Source organism: Haliotis cracherodii, unplaced genomic scaffold, assembly GCF_022045235.1.
Source record: "Haliotis cracherodii isolate W230 unplaced genomic scaffold, xgHalCrac1.p SCAF_16, whole genome shotgun sequence".
NCBI lineage: Eukaryota > Metazoa > Mollusca > Gastropoda > Lepetellida > Haliotidae > Haliotis > Haliotis cracherodii.
The window spans coordinates 31,925,011-31,949,273 of NW_027266271.1; the positions used below are offsets into that span (position 1 = coordinate 31,925,011).

The 24,263-nt window shown below is 40.9% G+C and overlaps 1 pseudogene; it reads right to left on the bottom strand.

The window, feature by feature from the left end:
* Positions 1-1,158: 1,158 nt before the first annotated feature.
* LOC139463707 (uncharacterized) lies at positions 1,159-20,287 on the bottom strand (annotated as a pseudogene).
* Between the last annotated feature and the right edge of the window lie 3,976 nt (positions 20,288-24,263).

A 24,263-nucleotide genomic window follows, 5' to 3' on the forward strand; every position in this document is an offset into this window, starting at 1 on the left:
TATAAGAACAGTACTAAATAAAGGGGGATATCAAGACTGTACTAAATACAGGGGGATTCCAGGACTGTACCAAATAAAGAGGGATACCAGGACTGTACCAAATAAAGGGAGATATCAGCACTGTACTAAATAAAGGGGGCTTACCAGCACTGTACTAAATTAAATGGGATACCAGGACTGTACTATATAAAGGAGGATATCAGAAGAGCACTAAATAAAGGTGGATATCAGAACAGTACTAAATAAAGGTGGATATCAGAACAGTACTAAATAAAGGGGGATATCAGGACTGTACTAAATACAGGGGGATTCCAGGACTGTAATAACTAAAGAGGGATACCAGGACTGTACTAAAAAAAAGGGGATACCAGGACTGTAATAAATAAAGAGGGATACCAGGACTGTACTAAATAAAGGGGGATACCAGGACTGTACCAAATAAACAGGATACCAGGACTGTACTAAATAAAGGAGGATATCAGAAGAGCACTAAATAAAGGAGGATATCAGAACAGTACTAAATAAAGGTGGATATGAGAACAGTACCAAATAAAGAGGGATGCCAGGACTGTACCAAATAAAGGGGGATATCAGGACTGTACTAAATAAAGGGGGATACCAGGTTGGTATATGATGTACTAGCATATGTCATTGAGTCAAACCGGCGACCCCACATTGTGGTGACAGAATTAAGTAATGCGCAGCGTGCGGTGAATATGTCCTTAGTTGACTCTTTGACGTGAAGCTTAAGCTGACAAAAGTAACTGAAACGGACATAAAAGATAATAAAATATTTGCCAAATTATTTTTCCTCACACTCAGGCTGCAGGTGGATCCTGTCAAACTTGGTATGTTTACGCATACTCCTGACCTTCTGGACCAGTATAAAATCATTGACCTTATTAATGTTAACTGGTAAGAGGATGCATGAAACCTACTCACCATCGTCCTACCCTTCGGTCACAACACATACGGGTTGTACACAGCAAACCATGACAACGAGACAGGAAGTGGGGTACACGTCATACTAACAAGTACAGGAACATCTGCCCAATTACTCTATGTACTGTACAAAATACACAAATTCAGTTCTAGAAACTGTATCAGTTAATTAAGGAATTAAAGAAATAGACTGAATATTTCCAGCGGATCCATTCGTCAGTATGTTCCGAGAATCTCCAGGAACTGTCGAGAAAACTCCAGACAGAAACGGACGTCATCCTGAAAAGACAATGTTGACATGAGCTGGTACCATTCTGGAATATACAACACAAGGTTTGTCTCAACAAATGAGATCGAAGGTATGTTTTGCCCCCCGGCAAGTATTGGGATAAATCTGTATTAGGATAAATTGCTAGTTTCACCAGTTTATGTGGCTATCGCATTTCCACACAGCTTGCATGTAATCCTGTCGTGACATCTATTCTATCTATTATTATTATTGCATTTTTTTATTTTCAAAACCTCTTATTACGTTCCACGAATTATATGCGGAGAGATCCATAAATGTGACGTTTACAGAATGACTTTTTACATCAGCTGGTGACACAGTTCTCATTTCTGTGTAGTTTTGTTAAATGAATATTTCTATAGTTGACGCTGCAATTCCTTAACACCCACCCTGGTAAAGGGTGCACCTCCGTGACGAGCATACAGCCTCCCCATATCAGTGATGACGTCAACAGTCCCGTCGTCCTTCAGTCTGCTGGCGATGTTCACAAGCAGCACCAGGAGCCGGTGTTCTGCAGCAGTCCTGGAGACATCATAGAGATATAATAACATTAGCTGGCGCCAATATTGAACACATTCAATGGGCGAATAATGACATCAAGGAAAAGGTGTGGGCAATGAAACTTTACATACTTGGACACAATCACAATGGAGCCTCGTTCTGGATCCTGTGTCCATGTGAGCAAGTTGTCTATCAGCACAGCGACACCTGGATCACGCACACTCCCAGTCAGGTGGTAGTTGTGGATCGTGGTGGTGGTGGTGGCATCATCCTGTGACATGGGAAGATCAGTGATTATGTCATCAAACTTCACACATGATTCCGTCTTGTTTTATCCGTTAATTTACTGTACTAAAAGTAAAAATATTTCCGATACGAAACATAAACCTAAAAACATATCTAAACTCTAATTACTTAAGAGTGAGTGAGTGAGTTGGGTTTAACGCCGCTTTTAACAGTATTCCAGTTATATCGCGGCGTGTCAGCTTAATGTGGGAGGAAAGAGCCCGAAGTGATGCAGGTCTCATTATTATTTAAGAGCTCATCTTGGGCCTTGCACGACAACTCATATGAACCTAAATGAATCAATATATTGTAACGCGTTATTAGGACATTGATCTGTTTTACCTCTGGTAGAGGTATTTGATATCCCTGACGATTTGCTGTCCCAAACATAACTCGTAACAGTTTTTAAGTTTTTGCTATCCGAGTCCTGCTCTCTGAAACACGCGAAACCTTCTTTGTCAGTTTACGAAAACATAATCAAGTTGTGTTTCAAGCCGAGAATTGGTATGCCAGAGCAAGACGCGGTTCCACTGAGAAACCTATTAACCACATCTTCTAGACACGGTGAGTGAATGCGTGAATGTTGTGAAAGGCCGTAGAACTTCTGCTGTATAACGGGGGTCTGTAGATAATCGAGTCTAGAAAAGACCCACGGTTTAAAACAGAATGAGTGGTGTTTGTTCAGCGACCGTTTAAGGTAGGTTTGTTAACTGACTGTTGTTGGAGGCAGTATCCTGGATGTTTACCATGGTGCTGAATCAACAAGAAACCTCGTAGGGAGGAATTTTGTTACCTTACCAACCATTTGCTATGTCTTATAGTGCAAGCAATATTAGTACAGCGAATTGTTAATATTACCCCGGCGTCCGTGTGTTAAATATTATGATATTCACTGGTTATCTAGATCTTATGTATTCATGTCCTGACGTAATTGACGTAATTCGTCTCTACGATTTAGAGATGGCTTTAGTCTCCAATTCCCGTTCTCATTTGGAGGAGAGTTATCCCGTATTGTTGAAAAAGACAATATATCTGGAGCTTAAATGTGTTCATCACAGAGGATGCAGAGGTGAGGTGAAATGGGCCTTACCCTCACGTATACGATTATTGCACTTACATAGCATCTGGCATCAGGGTAACAAGTACAATCTTTTAACATATTATTGGAATGACGCGGTCGGGGATCGAACCACCGATAATCCGCCCCCCCGGACAGACGCTCTATCCACTTGACCAAGGTGGCGGTCATATAGGAGGTAGACATAATGCTGACACTACTTATGTTTTCGGTATTTAAAAAATGCATAAATTTACTTACCTTTGTTCCCAGATCAATAATGGTGACAGATATGCCATCTGATAAAATGGCCTCACTGCGCATGCTGGCTGTGAACCTGGATGTTTTATCGCCCTTGACAGGTGATGGGAGGTGCGCCTTGAAATGTAAACACAGGAATGTTTCAAGCAAAGGAGTTTTAGGGAAACAATATATCGACAATATTGGTATTGGACTCAAAAATGTTATGAAGAAAGAAGATGCATAAGTGTGCAAAGAAACTGTTTGTAAAAATATGCCCACTAACCTGGTTCTCTTGACCCCACGTGATGAGCGTGCGGGATTCAGTGTTATACACCGCGTTCCAAATATCTTCTTTGTTTGGACATGAACTCATGATGTAGAAACCAGTATTCGATGTATAAGACTGAAAACGAGATATTATTGTACAGGCTGCAAGTTGTAATGAGCTTCCACTGAACCCCAACGTAGAAACAATGAGTCGTGCTTAGTCTTTGACATGGTTCATGCTCTTTTTATATTTTTCTTTGTTTATGTGTTTTATATAATCCTTTATGAATTCCTATTTCTAAACGTTGTTACTTACAGGTAAGGTGATGATGTTCCTTCCATTGTCCACTGGATAATAATAAATGTAAAATGCACATTATTATTACAAGTCACTCAAAGTATATTCGCCGAGTACATTCCTGCAACAATACTTTCAAACCTCAACGCTAAAGAATAATCAGTCTCGATTACCTCGATTCCATAAGGCAGAATAGTGATGGATGACAATGACATGGCTGGATCCCTGAAATCACTGATGATGATGGTGTTGGGGAAAGGGTGAGTATGTCCTACCCTACAGGTAGCACCCGCCACTCACACAATGTTCATACCAAGTAAGTGTTTGTGTGTCACCTGACCCCGCACCAAGCAATACCCCTATACTAACAGCGGACTGTAAACAATTGTGTCTGGACCAGCCAGACAGTCCAGTGATTGTAACGCAAGCAATGCTCCACGTCGTCGGGATACCAGTGAGGTGGCAGTGAGATGTGAGAACTCCCTGTAAAGGTCACAGTTTAGGGTATCATCGTCGTGGCCGAGTGATATTCAGCAAATTAGATTGTGTGTCTTCCATAACATGTCGGGATTGACCATATCAGGCCTATGATAGTGAACCTTGATGTATAATCTTCATATATATGCATATTCTCAAACTAAGTGCTCGAACCACATGCTGCTTTGAACGAAACCACTTCTGTCAAGGTTCACATACAATATACAAAACAGTCCCCAAGTCTACTAAACTAGTGTCCAAAAGAAACGATACCAACTTATTTTCAAAATTGTTTTTTACTAAGTGAATTGTCTAGTATGAAAACATGCCAATTCGTATTGCACATCCCAAACACAGCATAGTCGATAAAAAATACCGGGAACACGTGATCACTTCCGGGAATAAACGTAAATTTCGTGAAAGTGACATTTCCCTCTCTAGCATGTTCTGCACGTGCATAAAAACTGTATAAAACGGCTGATCAGACACGTTGATATGACAGCAACAAAAAGAACACAAGATATGCCACGTTTGACAGCCATCGAGAGAGAGAGAGAGAGAGCCGTTGGAATGGTCCAACAAGGAGCGTCACACGTCGACGTCGCCAGAAGGTTGGGCTGCGCACACATCACTATCACCAGGTTGATGCAGCGGTTACGTCAGACAGGTCAGACGTCAGACAGGCCCAGGAGTGGAAGACCACGAATAACCACGCCCCGTGAAGATCGTTACATCCGGGTATTACACCTGAGGAACCGCACCGTAACTGCGACGTCCACGGCGGCTACAGCACTGGGACACAGGATCAGTCGACAGACCGTCTACAGGAGACTACGGCAGTATGGTATCCGGCCACGTCATCCCTACCGCGGACCGCTCCTCACGCCTCGACACCGGAACAACAGACTGATCTGGGCCAGGCGAGTTAGACGTTGGCAACGGCGGGACTGGGCACGTGTTATGTTCTCTGATGAGAGCAGATTCCTCATCTTCAGAAACGATGGACAGCAGCTTGTATACCGACGATTTGGTGAACGTTTGGCGCCTAACTGTATCCAACAGGTCCGGCCGTTTGGAGGTGGAGGGTTAATGGTTTGGGGTGGCATATGTGGTGACGTCAAAACGATGCTTGTCGTAATTCGTGGAAACCTGAATGCACAGCGTTATCTTGATGACAGCCTACGGCCTGTTGTGGTGCCCTTTATTCAGCAACAGCCTCGTGGACTCCTTTTCCCAACATGACAATGCAAGGCCACACACAGCAAGATTGACACAGAACTTCCTTGCCAACGCCAACGTACAGGTTTTGCCATGGCCCGCATGTTCACCGGACATGAATCCCATCGAGCACTTATGGGACCACCTCGATCGGCAAATCCGACGTCGCCGTGTGCCTCCAGTCAACGTCCAGGACTTGGAACGATGTCTCCTCGAGGAATGGCAACGCATCACACCCAACGTCATCAGACGTTTGACGTCATCAGTCCGTAGGCGTGTTCTGGCATGTATTGATGCTCACGGTGGACATACCCGCTACTGACTTGACTTTGAGACGTGTGGTGTGACATTTCCCGTTGTTTCTGTGATCAGTGCTCTAACGAAATGTTCATTTTTCGACCCCACCCATCTTTAAAGGCTTGTCATATTGGTTGAACAGATTTTATTGAAATGAAATTTTTGTACAGATGTTGTGAAAGGATTTCTCAAAAGCATAACACCAATCCTAAACTTCTGCATTGTTTAGTTTTTCTTTTATGTCGTTGCAAACAGGTGGTATCGTTTCTTTTGGACACTAGTTTAAGTCCCGTAAAAGGAAATTGTATTTCATGCAACCACACTGAAGACAAACATTACGTATTGGAATGGTATCCAAAGGAACTTCTAAACACAACATTGTAGCAAAATGCCACCTCAATTACTTGCATGTGAGAGTTCTTTATTTCCGCTATATTTGAGTCTGAAGGAGTATTGTCAGGTATGTATATAATTTACTATAGAATCATAATATAGTGACATTATTTAAACACAAATAGAAAACAATGATTGTTTTAGTCGATCCAGATCAAGTCATGTTTAGTATGCAAACATGAGAATTTGATGAAGTGCAAGTATCGCAACATTACCAGCGACGTGTGTAGCGTTTGTGTAGTTACCTTACAGAGTGTAGTCTCTGATCAACAACTGACAAACACATACTATTGTTGTAATGATATTATTGGATGACCACAGTGGAGGAGTGGTTGTGTACGCCTTTGTGTAAATGCAGCGTTTTAACCAGGTTACGTAACAATGCAACAAGTTAAAGACATACAAACATCACATCAATTTCTTCTGTGCTACTTACTTGCAGAGCGATTTTGCAGAGCCTGCAATAAATACAAGCATCAAATGAAGTATGGTAATTACCAATAGTATGGATTGCAAGCTCGTCACTCTTACACGACTTGTTAATATTTGAGTGAAACGTGGCACAAGTGTCAGTAAATTGACAATTTGAAGAACTAACGTTAGACGTATGTGCAACGTACGGACCTCAAGATGCTGTTGTACGGTTTGGTTTCCCATAGTTACGTCGGCCAAGTGATCTAGGTTCAACCGTTTGATGAAGTCGGAATTCAGAGACGTGTCCCCCTGCGACAACGACATCGCCACCGCTTTGTAGACGAACAGATACTGTTCCTGTGTGTATGACAGAGAAACAAGATAATTCAAGCTTAAGTAGAGGCGTAATTTAGAAGCAACATGTCGTTTATAGATTCAACATAATCTGTTAATACGCTATCGTGTCACTGAATTGTCTTGTCCTCCACTTGAATGTCTGGTTTGTTTACTGGCGGACGTCGCAGTGCGTTTTAGGCAAATTGTGTGAATGGCGGGTGCTATTGGTAGGGCAGGACACTACCCATTTTGCGAACACCTGGTGCCATGACTGACTTTCAGTGATCCATGCATATAGTTTTGCTACTTTGCTTTTTACGCCGAAATGAAATCTGTTTAGCGGGACAATTCGCGGGTTTTGAGGTTATGTATTTACACAAGAAGAAGCAGCAACGAATGTGTTCGTCAATCTTGATTTAATCGAATGATCTCCATGACATTTTGTCACAACTCTTTTCTTGATGTCTTTAGACGCGACGTATTTGGACAAGTTGGTCAGTCGTGTCGACTTCGTTGATTGCAGCAGTTGATGGACGATATGGGCCCAGACTCGATTATTTTCAGGCTGCCATGAAAACTTACTCACTCCCTCACTCAGATCCACCTACCTTTGTCTGGATCATGTTCTTCCTCTGTCCCCTCATGCTGGAGACGACGCTGACAACGTCAACCACGCCCTCTGTCTTGGCCTGCTCCATGAGACGCTCGATAGCGATGTAGGTCCCTGTACGGCCTATACCGGCACTGGAATTGTTTTAAAAACAGAAAGATGTTGGAACGGTTTTGGAAAATTGATATAACGAACTATTATCAGCTGGAAGAAACACATGAACACAAGATCATTCCAAGACATCCATCAACCAATTATATACACTATGCTCACCTGCAGTGGACAATGATTGGCTGTGTCCGTTCCCCGGATGTGACCTTCACCTTCTTGATAAACTCCAGTAAAGCGGAAGTGTCTGGGACGCCATGATCCGGCCAGCTGGTGAAGTGGAGGTGCTCGAGACACATCTTCGTGGCAGCCTAAATACAGAGTGGAATTGTTTGTTTTATGTGTAAGTATAAGGAATTTCTTTATGATTTCAATATTTCAATAATGAATTTGTGATGGTCCAGTATTTAACATATATTATATTCTACCTATAATATTATATTTATGTTCGTGTATGAACGAGCCATGCGGCGGCGGCAACACGCGAAGATTCTACAGAGACGCTGGGAGAAGTGATTGCTCCAATATGTTCAATGTTTCACAGTCTCTGATTAACAGACGATGGAACAGGTAGTAACAAACATAAAATGCTGACGATCGACCCCGTACAAGGTGGCCCTTGTGGTAAAGGGTCGACTGATCCGAAACTAGGCTCTACGAAATTGAGCGCACAATACGAATCAAATAGCGGAAAACTTTCATCTGGCTACTGGGGTACGAGTTACGGGTCACGTCCTTGCTCGACGGCCACGTATTGTGCCGCCCCATCAGACGTCACTGGTGTACAAAACGTCGAATACTCGTGACGATACGGGTTCGAATTGGTGTTCAGCAATCCACGCATGTCTTAAGAGGCGACTAACAGGATAGATGGAATATTGCTGATAACAATGGCGTAAAACAACAAACAAACACAACGTTGAAACAGGGGTAATCCTCGCTGATCGGATAAGTTCCGATTCACTTTGCACTTCCTAGATAGGCGTGCTTGTGTCTTGCGACCTCATGGCACTTTTGGAGGCGGATCGGTTTGACTGACTGATCACCACTTCATCTTTTACAAGGAAGGGTCACTGGGCAGTACTATCTGGCAAACATGCCTGCGCCCTTTGGTGTCCGGTTTGCAAGGCGTATGGGTTGACGTTTTGTCCTTCAGGGCGACACCGCCCGTGCTCGCAGTGCACGACTCGTCAATGCTCACCTCCAGCTGCAACATCCATAGAATACCACGGCCAGCAATGAGACCAGACCTTTCCGGCGTTGAACGTCTAGAAGCCCTCTTACCCGTGATGTCCTTCAAGATCTACTGTCGTATTCAACTACTGGTTGTAATGTGTTACCAATTTGTTCATTATTATCATACAACTATTACCAGAAACTAGTATCTCTTATAATTTTAGCACTTTTATCAGGGTATGAAACTCCCAAAGATTTCAGCCAGACCACAGGACTGGCTAGCTGAAATACTTGCCAGCCCTGACCAAAACCTGCCTGCCCACTATAAATCATATGTTTCTCAGGATAAGCTAACGGGGTTTCTTTTTGGTTACATTTTATCATTCATCTTTACTTGTGAATTAATGCTTATCACCGGGAAATATTTAGAATATTTTCACATATGAAATATAACCCGACCGTCGGGCAGGGGGATTTAAAAATCTGGCAGCCTGAGTTGAAATCAACCCGTCTCGGACGGTCGGGCAGGCAGGTATTTCGGTCACTGCTTTTATGTTAATACCTAGTATCCCCTACTTTTTGTGAAGGGTATATAATGACACGACGTGGTGAGTAATGGTCATAATGTAACGCTAAAAGCTCACGTCCACATAGCTGGCGTTGACGTAGTCTCCTCCACCGCCGCTGTTGTCGTCATGCAGCACCACACGGTTGTAGTCATCTGTACAAAGACAGAACACCAGATCAGAGGCGTACGTAATAGTAACAGGTGTGATGAACTGTACTCTGGTGTTTCTCGTCCTACAGAATATTTTCATAATATTAACCAATATTGCCAAACAAGCCTGGCATATATATCTGTTGTTTCGTTATCTGTCAACTCCATCTTAAATGATTAACTACGCAGTTATATCGGATATGTGTTTTATTTCAACACTGTAACATCCATGTCTGAGGATATGCACAAAAGGTTTGGCCTTCTGCTCTCAAAACGGTTCGTGATAATGTTGCAGTCATGTCACTCACGCATACAGAAGCAGACAACTTATTTCAGCTGACATCATGCTCATACTGTACATGGCATGTGTTACTGACACTTAAAAGTGTTAACTACTTGGGTGCTACGTCATCTTGGTATAACATAACACAGGATAGTAGAACTGCATACCACTGTACTAACTTACACGGGTAGTAGCCTCTAAATCTGTTCTTCCCTTTGTTTTCCAGCAGCTGAGATTCTTGGTGGGGATGTATAAAACCGGCTGGCAGCCTCTAAAAGTAACAAAAGACACTAGTTATCCGTGTTTGCCTGACACTCCAGTCTCTTTTCAAACTTTTTTTCAAAACAGCTGAATTGTCCTAAAACACCACATCTCATGACGTCATAGCAGACCTGAAACTCCTCCTCAGCCTTCTCCGGTCGTTCCACCATTCGGCGAACTTTGGCCTCAAACTCCGATACTGGTACAGCTCTACCCACCTCCACCTCCCCCACGTTACAGTAGACCCTGTCCTGGAGATCATCATCAGCATCTGGTTCAATGACAAGCGGGTCATGGTTCTCCTTTACCGCCATCATGTCGTGTTGCAGTGACGGTTTAATGCCACCACAATCCGCATCTACTTCACTTTCTGCTTTGTCTCTCACTTGGTTCGTATCTGAGATCACAAGAAACAAATACTCGTCAAACAATACGAACTATTTCAAGGAAGTATTAAAGAATGTACATGGAAACTACATTTAATTTTATCATTAGAAACAACAATATTTTTTCATACATTCATGCATGCATGTTAGTGTCATATTTTCTTTTTCATGTTCTAATTTTGTACCAAAGTTAACATTTACCAATGCTTCCAACATGATGACTGGTTAATCATAACTCTTACAAAGGTTGCACACTCTCCTAAAAACGTAGGGGTACATGAAATATAAATCTTATGATCGGTCATCAGAAGAAAGATCACCATTAAATATAACTGCCTGGGATAGACCGGTTTCGGAACCAAAATCTAACACCCCAACACCCGAAACATTGCAAATGGAACAAGTCATGGCAAACGTGCATAGATTTACTCCGCACCGCTGTTGTGTTTTTTGGTTGTTTGCACCTTCACAATCCACACCCAACATGTTCTGTCATGATACACCTAGACCTTCCTCTTATCATCCATCCATTACCATCACTCGATATCTCTTTGTAATTCTGTAATCAGTTTTGGTTAGACATATAATGTCATGAGATAGCGCTTCTTATTACCAGCTTTCATGAAACATATTTACCAAATTCAGTTGTGAAATCCCAGTTTTCAAGCTGTAAACACAACTGTCGTGGTCTACGTAACCATACGTGTTGTAAGAAGGACACATTTTTTATCGACATGTCCAACGACTTACCTGTTCTTAAACCCAAGGTCACGGACATAAATAGCTTCAATGTTTGACCATCATTGTGTATATCACAATACACATGTGTAAGAGTCCCATCTCTAGGGCTCACGTGTAACATTCACACCCACTCACCCGTTAATAAAATGTGAGACAACACGCAGGCATGGTTGGAGTTAAGAGACAATACTTACCTCGATTTCCCGATCTTGACTTACAGTGTTGTCTTTCGCCAACAAGTTTAGCCGATGCTGGTGGTGATCGTTTCCTCCATTTTCTTCTGAAATCACGAACCGGATATATGAACAACAGCACCAGCAACACATCTTCGGGACATCGTTGAGGGTAATGGAGACGTTGTACTTACACCAGCAAGACAGTGAGGAGGAGGAACAGCAGAACTATCCCAGCAGTTGCAGAGGCTGCTGTGGTCGGCAATGGCAAGGTGACAGTACTCCGTTCTTGAATAACAAAGGCCAGATATTAGCGAGAAAAACTTTATTTATTTCAAAGGTTTCGAACGAAGATTCACCTGTAAATTTCATTTTCCTTTAGACGAGATTTCTTATGATGAGGGGTTTTGTATTATTATCATTACTCAGTAAATAAAGTAGTATGTATAGTGGTGGTACGAAAAGGAAAGGAGACGATGAATACGAATATTGTATTTAAACATTTATTCATATTTTCAGATTGCTGAGAACTTCTTACCTGTCCGTGTAAATACATCACACACACCCAATAACATGTAAATACATCAAATACCATGTAAATAAACCATATATATTACTACAAAAATCGTTCTTATCATTATTAAAAATAGAGGTGTCGTTTTCGCCCGACACATAGTAGCCGTTTTCGCCAAATGCCGTGCCGTTTTCGCCAGAGAAATCGGTGACGTTTTGCTGAGGTGCCGTTTTAGCCTGCACCCATGCATGCTCATATGCTTACAAACGTTTGGATTACTGTACAAAAATAACAATATCATAACCATCCTGACTAGGATATATTGTTGGCAATGGTCTATGAATATCAGTTTAAAATATAAACGAATAAAATTTCCCAAATTTGTGAGGCGCTAGAATATATTTCCATCAATGATACGTATATGCGCGACGGGGATATAAGCATATGATAGACATTTTAGGCAAGGTTGAAACACATCTTTCATTTGAAATTATAAAGCCGTATTTCTGTAAATTAATTAATAGACAGACAGTGTTTTGAAACAGATTAGATTAGAAGATGACGTGTAGGAATGGTAACAGTGCTTGAAATATCACCCCGAGTAACACCATTGTCTGTGCTATTCCAACTGGCGACTGGAGCCTGTACGCGCCGAAGTTAATATCGCCTTAACATCTGCCGCTTAGCACATGCAAATCAAAGGCAGATAAGTATGTTTCTAACAGACCCAATTGATGACATGTGTGTCTGATTAGAGGATTATAATGTAGCTTTGCATCAAGCATACCTCTGCCACAATCATCTCCTACCCAGCCTGTTAAGCATCCAGTATCACATGACCCATTGTGGCGGTTACATGACGAGTTACCATTGCACCTCCGCTCGGAACATGCCTTCTTGCAACCTAGTCCATAATGATCCCTGCCACACTCTGTCAGACAGATCAAATTGAAAAGGAAATTAAATGAAGATGGATTCATTACTCCAAACATAATGACATTTACAGCTTATTAAACACTTTAAAAAGCCACATTGATTTCATAAATATGTTCTGAATATAAGCAATATACTGAAAAGAAACGTAGGTATTCTATTTTACCTTCTCTGCAATCGCTCCCCATCCATCCGGCCCCGCATCCGAAATGACATTCCCCAGTCACGTGATGACATGCGGCATATCCGTGACAGTTACCACAAATGTTGGTGCACTTTTCTCCATACGTTCCATTGATGCATTCTATCACAGGGAATGGTACTTGTAGTAATTTGTACTATGAGAAATCAGTCAGTGATATGTTTACTGGGGCATTAAAGGAATCCTACATGTACCTACTGCAACACTACAAGTGACTTCGCCTTACACCAGGTAATGAACAACAGACAAACGCCATAAATGACACAATATAATAGGATTCATTCACAATTCAATATACATTAATTGTTCAGGGTCAGTTACCGCCTCCACCCATTTGCAAAAAGCAGTCAGTGTAAGTTTCAGCAGATCAGTTGGACATGTAGACACGCATTAGTGGTAGTTGTGAATTTGACATTATTATAACCTATCTATGTCGCTCACATTCAAAAATGATTCAGTTATCATCCATTGCCAATTGTGTTCTTGTATCTCACTATTTGGACTAATGTGAGAAAATGCGATTCACTTTCTGTTGACTGTTTTTAGACTCTTGTGCTCATGTTTTATGCCTAGTAAGGTGAAACGATGTATTTCGGCGATAAACGAAACATGAAATGAAACAGCTGACGAAATAGACAAGGTTGGTTATTTGCAGGTAGTGATCACTTATGTGGAAAGTTCCATTACTAATATTTATATTGACCGCCCCCCCCACCCCCCCACCCCCCCCCCACCCACCCACCCCCCCCCCCCACCCCCCCCCCCCCCCACCCCCACCCCCACCCCGGTCTAGTGTACAAACGTCCACCCGCGGAGCGGAAGGTCTGGGTTCGAACCGGCCGCGTAATACCAAAAGACGGTAAAAGACGTTACTTGTTGTTACCGTGTCGGGCGCTCCGCATTAAGGGGCTAAAACAAGGACTGGTCGGCTTGGAGTCAGTATACTGTGTCTGAGTGGGGTATTCATGTTCAACTGCGGCATGGTATCTACGTGGGCTACAACTACAAATCGGCATTGTTCCGGACCAGTACAAGCAGCCACACACGTCATTCGAATCTTTTTTGTGACGTGAGGTCGGAATGACGTCAAACTATAAACGACGTCATAGCTGAAGGTTGTTGACGCCATAGACGGCGATACTGATCATTGCATCTTTCTAAAGCGAAGTTCAAAGGACTAAGAAATAATGGCAATAAAGAAATCTTTATACTCTCAATCGTGTAAGAATTTATGTATTACCCTCGTTCTCGTGAATTCTGACATTTCTTTCGTAAAATCAGTATGATATACATGCTCGTATAGTATTCTCTGTGTATACATGACGTGACGAAAGACAGCTGTGCTGTTACCTCTGCTGCAGTCTTCACCCATCCACCCGGACTTACATCCGCCCTCACACTTGCCGGTCACGTGATGACACGGGGAATTTTCGAGACAGTTGTAGTTTTGACATGTACTATTGCACTTCTGTCCATATGCTCCTTTGTTACATTCTACAAGTAAACTTCAGTCAAAGCAATCAAAACCATTTTCAGTTATTGACATTAATGTGGATGTCACGTGAAATCTGAAAGGTCAAGGTACTAGTATTAGTTCGATATGACTCAAAGAGAAAGGTAGCCGAGGACAAGTTGGTGCTGAAGTAACTTGTTCTATAATTACCAATATAATTACGATGATGACAATACTATTGACACCAAGGCTATAATAATGATCCTATCCAGAAGATCTATTTCATGTTTTACTTTCAAACTAACAGCACCAACTACAAAGAATGTGGCGAATGTGTAAAAAATAATCACCATGACAATAAACGTGACATCATTGTTTGTGCGTTGTTTGATACCAAGTATCAGCATGTTCTTTCTTTCGTGAATACTTCTTCATGCGTACAATCTATAATCATTAAACATAGGTTGTTATGCGTATTTACAGCTATAAGAGGTTGAATGGTAGTACCTGCAGCTGAGTATACTCATATGAACGTAAAATCAACGGTTGCCGCTCTTTACAAGTTCGCCACTGTTTTCAGTAAAACACACACCACTGACTGGACAACACTACACCTGCAAGTAAGACCTCCTCACCTGTATCACATATGTCTCCCTGCCACCCTGGTCTACAGTCTCCAGGACACACACCACTGACTGGGTCACACTACACCTGTCAGTAAGACCTCCTCACCTGTATCACACCTGTCTCCCTGCCACCCTGGTCTACAGTCTCCAGGCCACACACCACTGACTGGGTTACACTACACCTGTCAGTAAGACCTCCTCACCTGTATCACACCTGTCTCCCTGCCACCCTGGTCTACAGTCTCCAGGACAAATGCCGGTGTCTGGTTCACAAGAGCTGTTGTAACAGTGGCAGAACTGGTCACAGTATTTGCCGTATGTACCACGACTGCACTCTAAATAATACAAAGTTTTAATATTAGTTCGTTATAACCGTAGTTCGTTATAAGCATATATACAGTATAACAACAGCAAATAGTCGGGACCCAAAAGTAAGTTCGTTATATCCGTCAGTTCGTTATAAGCGTGTTCGTCATAACCGTAGTTTACTGTATAGGTATTGTTTCTGTTTCATAATACAGAAGGTCAACGCCATAGAATAATCAGTCTCGATTATCTGCCGAAACAGATTCCTCTGGGCGTAAAAGGCAAAATGACGGCAAAAATGGCGGGTGGATAACTGAAACTCATCATCACAATACATACCCGGCGTTATCACATGGATTGTGTTGTTATAAGACGGGAGTTAGCAGAATATCCGAATAACATAGTAATAACAAAACGTTTTATACTAAATTAAAACGAAACAATAACTGAACAAGAGAAAGTGTTGGATGATTTATCAAAGTAATTATTTTATCCTGAAACCGTATATTTCCACTTCACAGATGTTGAGCGTGTCATCATAGTCAGCAGCTCTCCCCGGGTTCCTGATGGTGAGGTATCTGCCCCTGCCGTCACACACCAGGTCGATCACTGAGTCAGTGACAGTGGCAGGGAAGGTGTAGCACAGTGTCCCATCGGAGGAGGATTCATTACTCAGGTGTATGCTGCAGTTAGCGATCCTGGGTAGATCTGGGAATGAAACAATGCATCCTATTATGGGGTTTCCACAAGCTGCATAGAACTTGTTGTGTTAAACAAACCTGAACAATGCTGGATTTTCGAGACATTAAAACATTCATACACAGTGAAAAGTCTAGCATACATATGTCACGTACTGCTATTCCTGTGGTAGACTGTAACATGATGTATCCTGTACTGCCGACCCAGATCTACCCTCCACATACTCGGATAGTCCCAAGAGTGGAAGCAGGAGTTTTCGAACATGTCCTGGTTCCTGTTCCCGTCCACAGCCTTGTCTGGAGTCCAGTTGTTGTAGGATTTAAACAGCAGTGTTCCAGATGTACTGGATGCTCTTTTTCCGTTTGCCACGTTCTCTGCAGAAAAGATAGAGGATTTATTCAGAGTTGCGGGTGTGACTGCACATTTCATGTGCAACTCAATTCAACTTGTCTTTTTTTCTTTCATACATGTTATTATGGAGGTGTCCTTGAAATAATTATGAATGATTTGAACCTCTTTGACAAATGCCGTTCCTCCCATCCCTCCACTGTAGTGCACAGTCCCCAGGACATTCTCCTGTGGTGGAGTTACACACGGCCCCTCCTTTACAGTGACAGGAATAGCTACAGGAGTCCCCGAACTGTCCTGGAGAGCAGGTGTCTGGAACAAATTGAATTTGTAAGGTTCCCACCCAAATAAACGTAACACAGCAATTTCATAAACAATCTAGTAATACGGGTATTGTTACAACTGAATGTTCATAACATTCAATAGGTTGTTCTTCTTCAGCCTATCTTAAATTTCTATTGAACATGGAAAGTTTTTGTCGCTTTCATAATTAATAACTTTAAATTACTCATCCCTGAATCCGTGTAATTATTTGTAATTAGCTATGATTTCCAGATTAGGTACTATGACTATCCTCGGTTTATCAACATCATTTCACGGCCGTTTGTATAAAAAGTGTTTATTTCCTATGAAGCACATCATCGTTAATTCCACTAAGGTCCTACAATTTGATGCTCTGGGAACGCTCTCGGATTTTATCCCTAAAAAAGTTATTGTGCTTCAAACTGTGGAGGAAAAAGAAATTGTCTGTCACAAAAAAACATTGTTGCAAGGTGTTTTTCTTTGAAACTCAGGCTCAAAGCTTTAGATAAAATAAAACCTGTTTTTGTAGCTGTAGCTGAAAATATATCAAAAACAAAATCTCAGTCCAAGGCAAATCCACCATAATTAAGAACTTTACCAAAACCTTTGTAACTTGAGTCATAATTTCGTTAAAGCAATAGCCTCTGGAAACCTCTCTTCTCTTTCTGTCTTTTCGCTTTCAGTTTCCAATTCTTTATGTCGAATTTCTCGTTCTAATAAGAATTTCTTTCAAGCAAAAACATTTCTTCAAAGGCAATATTGCTTTCTCAGCGAGGTAAGTTATCAAAACATTTCTTGACATCGGCCTTATGCATACTAGATTTGATGTCAATTTGTAATACTTTGACAATTCGACCTGTTCAGTAGAAGGTTGGTTAACAAAGTAATCTACAATAAACACAATAGTGATTGATAACTTCACACAACTGTAGATAAAGCGCCCAAAACCCCTTTCCATATCCAAAAGAAATCTCTGCAATAAGCAGATTCGATTGTACGATTCCGACTATGTATGTAATGGGCATGTGTTTATGAATCACTATTAAATAGTGATAGTACCAGGTGTTAGCGAAGAGGTGTCACCCGTCACAAATACATGCAAAGACAAGTTAATTGTTCACCTGAAAAAACACGGGAACATATGGTCAAAATAGGGATTGCATTGGACATAACTTTTGTCACTGATACGTCAAATTTTGAAATGTCCTCCACATGTCTACCATGAAACTTTTCAAAAGCTTTACTGAGGCCTTGATTTTTGTAACCTTGATCAAACAACTTCTGAGCAATGAGTAGTATCTCTCTTGAAATCTTGGAAGAAAGAGCATGCTCGATTCTCGAATTGGTTATTTGATTGTAATTAAACGATATCAGATCATCGCTATACCTGAAGCTCAAGTTACACTTCTTGGCCAAATTATCTTGTTTTGACTTCCAAGTCATATGCATAAAGAAACAGGGTCTCGTTCCACAAAGCGATCTTAGTGTTACGACTATCGTAAGCCAGTGTTAAAGTACGGGACTTAAGATCACCTTAGTGCTAAGATGTCTTTGTGGAACGGGGCCCATATCCATAAGAAGGGGAGCACAATTAGTGCCAATGGTGATGCCTACTCCTTCCCTTAATGTCTTACCCCTACATTTACGTAGATGTGATCAATGAGAACGTCCAGCATTTCACATATTGTTTTCTCAGTAAACTTCAGATGGCATTTGCTTTCATTTCTCAAAATTTGTCCTGAACCTCTGAATATAGATACGTTACTGTATCTGTGTACACAGTGTTTTGTCACAAATGTCTGGGGATCAAAGAACGAAGTTTTTCCTTTAGTTTGTCATGTGGGATAGCGTTGTACAAAGTTGAAAAATATAATGTTTTGACAGAATGGAACTTGGTTCTTTTCTAAGATTGGAAAAAGTCAAGCAAATACTTTGAGTTTTGGAGAATCTCGTGTCTCAAATACGTTCTGTGAAAGTCCTCTCTTGACCGTATTAAGGATATGGTTACTCTTTGAGATAGGGAATCCTGGACCCAGCTATACATCTCTTTGTGGAGTTTTAGGGTCCAGTACAAAAGATGAATGGAGATCTCTTAGAGTTTTAGAGTCAATAGCTGACTACTAATTTATGGTTATTGCAGATTTCTTCCTCAGTTAACATACTGGCCTTATATATGACCTTATTTGATATGTCATTTATACCAAGTTATTTGATCAAGCAAGTAATGTAGTAATTTTTACATATAATGGTTATGTTATTTGAGGCCTTGTCGGTGGGAAACTGCGAACTTTTCCTGTAGGACAGCCAGACTTTGGATAATAGCTGGCTGGGCCATAATGGGTTTATTCCAGCTCTGTTTCCTCTTTTTAAGTTTATGCATTCTACCAATGCCAACATCACGCACTGACTAAACCCACTCTGAAAGACATTTGACAGGTTCCTCTTCTCTTTTGGCCCATTTTCTGGGCCTATTCTTCGACAGGTTGTTATTGTCAAAAGTAGAGAAGTCACCTGTGAGTATATGACCTGCAGGTTGATAGCAGGATGATGAGCTGCCAAGTACAATGTCCTATAATTGAACAACCTGAAATTGTGTTCGTATAGGAAAATAAAATTGTTGGTGGTTCCTGAAATTTGAACATCCATTCCCGAACTATGACCGACAAATGAAATGACTATACAGGAAGTCAACGTTAGTCACTCAGAGAGCAGCTTTCTTAAGCTTTGCGTTCCAGTTTCAAACTGGCAACTTCCATTCCAGACTATGCTTCTTAAATTGTTTTGAATAAGTCATAGATTACATAACAGTTGTTTTGTGTTAAGCTTTAGAGGTTGATTAGAAATATATTCCGCTTACAATGTAACATAACAATATGAATATTTCATGTTTCATTTTTTATTACGTGTTTGTATCGTTATCTATCGTGTAGTTGTCCGACTTTCGATCACGAAAGTTGATATTACATAATTTAGTTTATCCGACATACTCGTTAATCCGACATAATCATGTGCAACCAACCATGTCGGATTAAAGGGACGTGACTGTATTGGGGGACATTTTCGGAAAGTGATCTTTGTCTGAGCATGTTACTTAAATTTAAAGGATCAATTTAAAGGATCAATTGCAAATTTCGAATTCAAGAAATTGCGGCCTTTGTCTGACTTAATGGCGTCTGTTTCTGGTTTGGCTATACTCTCTAGTTGACACTGTGGGCTCTTACTGTTTGTAGCTCCAGGCAAACCAGGTTGTACAGCATCCACACTGTCGGGTACGATGGTACACAACCACCCGATCGCCATAAGCCGGAGAAGCATGTGGTATTGAGCAGCTAGTCTGCTAGTTACGTTGTTAAACATACTCATTCAGTGCAAGACATAGACAGCAAGCTACACCCAGTACTGCACAACACAACCCACAGGTGGCCGCCATGTTTGGTTAAAGAGGAAGTAAATCAACCGACTCTTTTCCTCATGTATTTCTGTGTGTCAAACAAACATATGTGTATTTGAAATATGATGATAGCTTTGTCACTGGATTGGACATTTATAGAACATAATGTAATGATATGTGGCTTAGCTGATAACCAGCACATTTAACAACACTCCATAGTAGGTAGTAGAAATTTATTACCAAGTGTTCACTGAATCAGATTGAAAACTAAAATTGACATTGATTTAACCTCAGTGCCGAGCTGAATAAAAAAACTGATAGCTCTAGTAGACAATGAGTCTTTATTGAAGACATAACATTTGATATTCTGAGGGGGCCTGGAAGTTGATCGAAAAACATTTATTGTCCCCGAAAATTCTTGAAAAACATAATTATTCTCCAGACTGTTGAGCGAGGTGCACGTGCGAATGGCTCAGGAAATGTCTATTTAAATACGATTATCAAAACTATGTTGTTTTTAAACATTTTAGATGCAATGGTTATTTGAATATTTGCCAATAGGTCTGACCACTAAGAGCGAATGTTTAATTGTTAACTCACCGATTAACATAAACATGTGAATAACTTCGATGTCGGCCACTACGGAATCTTGTGTGTGTTATCACCCGTATGATGTGAAGATTGTGAAATACCTATGCTACAATCTGACTTACGGTCAAATGTGTCGCGGATTCGCCATTGTTGGAGTTCAGTGTGAAAGATCCCCACGTGGGTCACTCATTTGCTACGCTGCAGTCATTTGCAGACTTTTACCCGTAGAGATTTCGGATATCGGCCCCTTGCAACTCATGCTTGTCGTAAGAGGCGAAGAAATGGATTGGGTGGTCAGGCTCACTGACTTTGTTCATTGTCATCTCATCCCATTTGGGTAGATCGATGCTCGTGATGTCAATCACTGAATTGTCTGGTCCAGACTTATTATTTACAGTCATTTACGTCATTTAGCTGACATATTGCTGAGTGTGGCGTTAAACAACAAACAAACAAACAATACTAAAGCCCGGATCGACAGTAAAAGATGCTAGTAGTCAGAAACATTCGAGTGTAGGCTTTGATATCGTCTAGTACATGCCTCAGCTGTTGTGCATAGACTCCACACACTTTGCTTCCTGTTTGGATATCAGAACTTCTTGCCTTCACGTCCTGCTCCCATAGTTGACAAGTGTGTCAACATGAAAATGTCCAGCATTACATTTTCTATTGTATGGTTTCGTGTATGCCGTATTAAACACATTTTTAATCACGCTGTCAACTGGCCAGACAGGCATACTTTCGGGCAGCTGTGATGAAGCTGGACGATTGTGGGATGCGCCGTAAAAGAATAATGACTCACTCGAACGCATGGAAAGCCGCTAAAGTGAACTTGATAATAAGGAAGGTCAATCCAATAACACGATCTTCCTTATTCACATTGAGCAAACCTGCTGAGCCCGGAATACAAAATCAAATCCTTTTATCCTCTAGCGCATTTACAAACTATGTACACACTATTACAATGGACTTAACACGTTTTTTCATCTGAACTTTTTATTAACTAAGCATAATGACGCATGCGGAATAAGTGTGTGCAGATAGTAAATACATAATAATATTATAATCAATTGGTCAATCAAAATAAATATGTACGATGTTTGTAGTAAAACTTCAAAACATTTACATTTGCAAACGAGTGATGTAAGTGTTCATCTTGTAGGGCATTGAAGCACTGTGTCGAAATCAGCACTAGCAGTACAAGAAACATGGATGTCTACACAAAATCCTTCCAATATTCAGTTAATATTCAGGTAAATGCACAGAAAGGATTATACCTATATTCCCTGTCAACAGAGAGTATTTGTTGCTTTATTTCAACTCTTTCGTATTTCACCTGCGATGAATTAGTGATTGGGGAAACGATATGTCAGATAATTTTTCGCGAATAATGTCACATACGGAACCAGATCAAGAAACAATGGAATGAACGGCTGAAGAACATGTAGGAGAAATGCGGCGTCGCTAGCCGACGGCCTGTCACAAGCACGTGCAAAGGCAAGTCAACCGCACATCTGGAACAACACGGAACATAGGTGCAAGTACATCATTTCTGCGTCAAATTTGGAAATGTCCTCAACATGTCTAGCATAAAGCTCTTTGAAAGTTTTAACGAGGCCACGAATGTTGTACCCCTGATCAAACCAAGAAGCATAATCAGGAGGAATCTGGGTTTCCAACTATCATAGGGATATTCACGGAAATCATGTGGGACAAGTGGAATTAATACCATTAGCCTACATGTGGATTCTAAAACTCTGAAAGGATTTGCTTACATTTTTTGTTCTGAACATTTGAGTTCTCATCTCAGTACACGCTACGCACACGGCAAACTCAAGGAAAAACTTCAACCCTGATCCAATCTTTAAAGGCTCAGGACAAAATGTAAAAAATAAGAACAAATGTCATGAAGTTTACTGAGAAAACAATATTTGAAATGCAGACACTTTTTATAGATAACATTCAAGTGAAATACATGTATCGGCAATAGGTAGACATGTCCGAGGCCACCAATAGTGCCCGCTCTCCCAACCCACTTGCTGATCTGTTTATGTTTACGGAATAGGATTGGCAAAATCAAAACGGTTGGCCAAGAGGTTTTATTTAAACTTCTCGTATATCGATGTATATCAATGAACTATTGACTTGCCTTTGTGTGTGGCGAGTGCCACGGATGGTGCAGGGTACGCTCACCTTTTCGCGAACACACCTGCTCTCATTATTATTTATTAGTGATTCATAAATACATGCTACAGTCGACTCTGCTTTTAGAATATGGATAATTTGAACTATTCAATCTAATAAAACGCACATTCTTGATTCAGCTACACTGGGATACAAAACACTTCCTTTCATCCCAAATCCATCAACAGTGTGTACACGCTGTTACAGTAAACAATACGAGGAAGCAGATATGACAAACAGCATTTTTCGCTTATAGGGTGTCATTGGTACTCTTTTCAAGAGAGACTTTTCAGTCACGACTAACGACTCATACTTTCATTTTATATCACATCACAACTAACCCAATTTGAATTTAATGGATTTTATTCACGAAGCATAATGAAGCATGCTATATAAATTTACTTCACAATTATGTGTAAATAATTAATACAGACAATAGTATACTAATATTGCTAATCTTGAACAACATTTACGATGTTTCTTGTAAAACTTCCAAACATGTACGTGTCAGTTTTCGTGGCTTTCGAAGGGATGAGTGTCTTCTGAAGGACTTTCAAACTCCCTCATGCCAGTTCCTAACGTTGGCAGTTGATGGTGATGACAATAAATGCCGATTAAAAAAAGGTTTGTAAACATGTTGTCATGAATAAAAAAAATTATAATGTTTTATTTTACTTTCTCTATCGTCTGTTTCAATTGTGGAAATTACTTGTTCGCCACCAAACATATCCCTAACAGTTTCATAAGCGTTATTATTTGTATGCAAAAGATATGCCTGGGATAAACTTTTAGTTGCTATATCTGAATCTAAACATCGAGGTCGGGCTTATCGCTACCACCTAGAACGTCAAAATCGTTCGATGCCAGACGTACCGTATTTCCTCTATTAAACGGTAGGCGGCCTTTTCATTTCGCGCGAGACGTTGATTGTATTAGAGACCCAGCGAGAAAATATCAATATACAGTTCGTATCGGTGATCGACAGCCATTTTTGTATGACTCGATATGATTGTAGGTTATCGATGTATTCATACGCGCAAAGGAAACCTCTTTTTAACCGACTATATGCCATGGTGGAATGTATCTTGAAGTCAGGACACATTTACTCTCAGTAAAACCCTGAATCACCCAGAAGCGTATATGTCGTAAAGATATGAATGAACATAGTAGCACAAAACGATGCATCAATATAAGCACTAGCAGTACAAGAAACATGGATGTCAACACAAAATCATTCTTA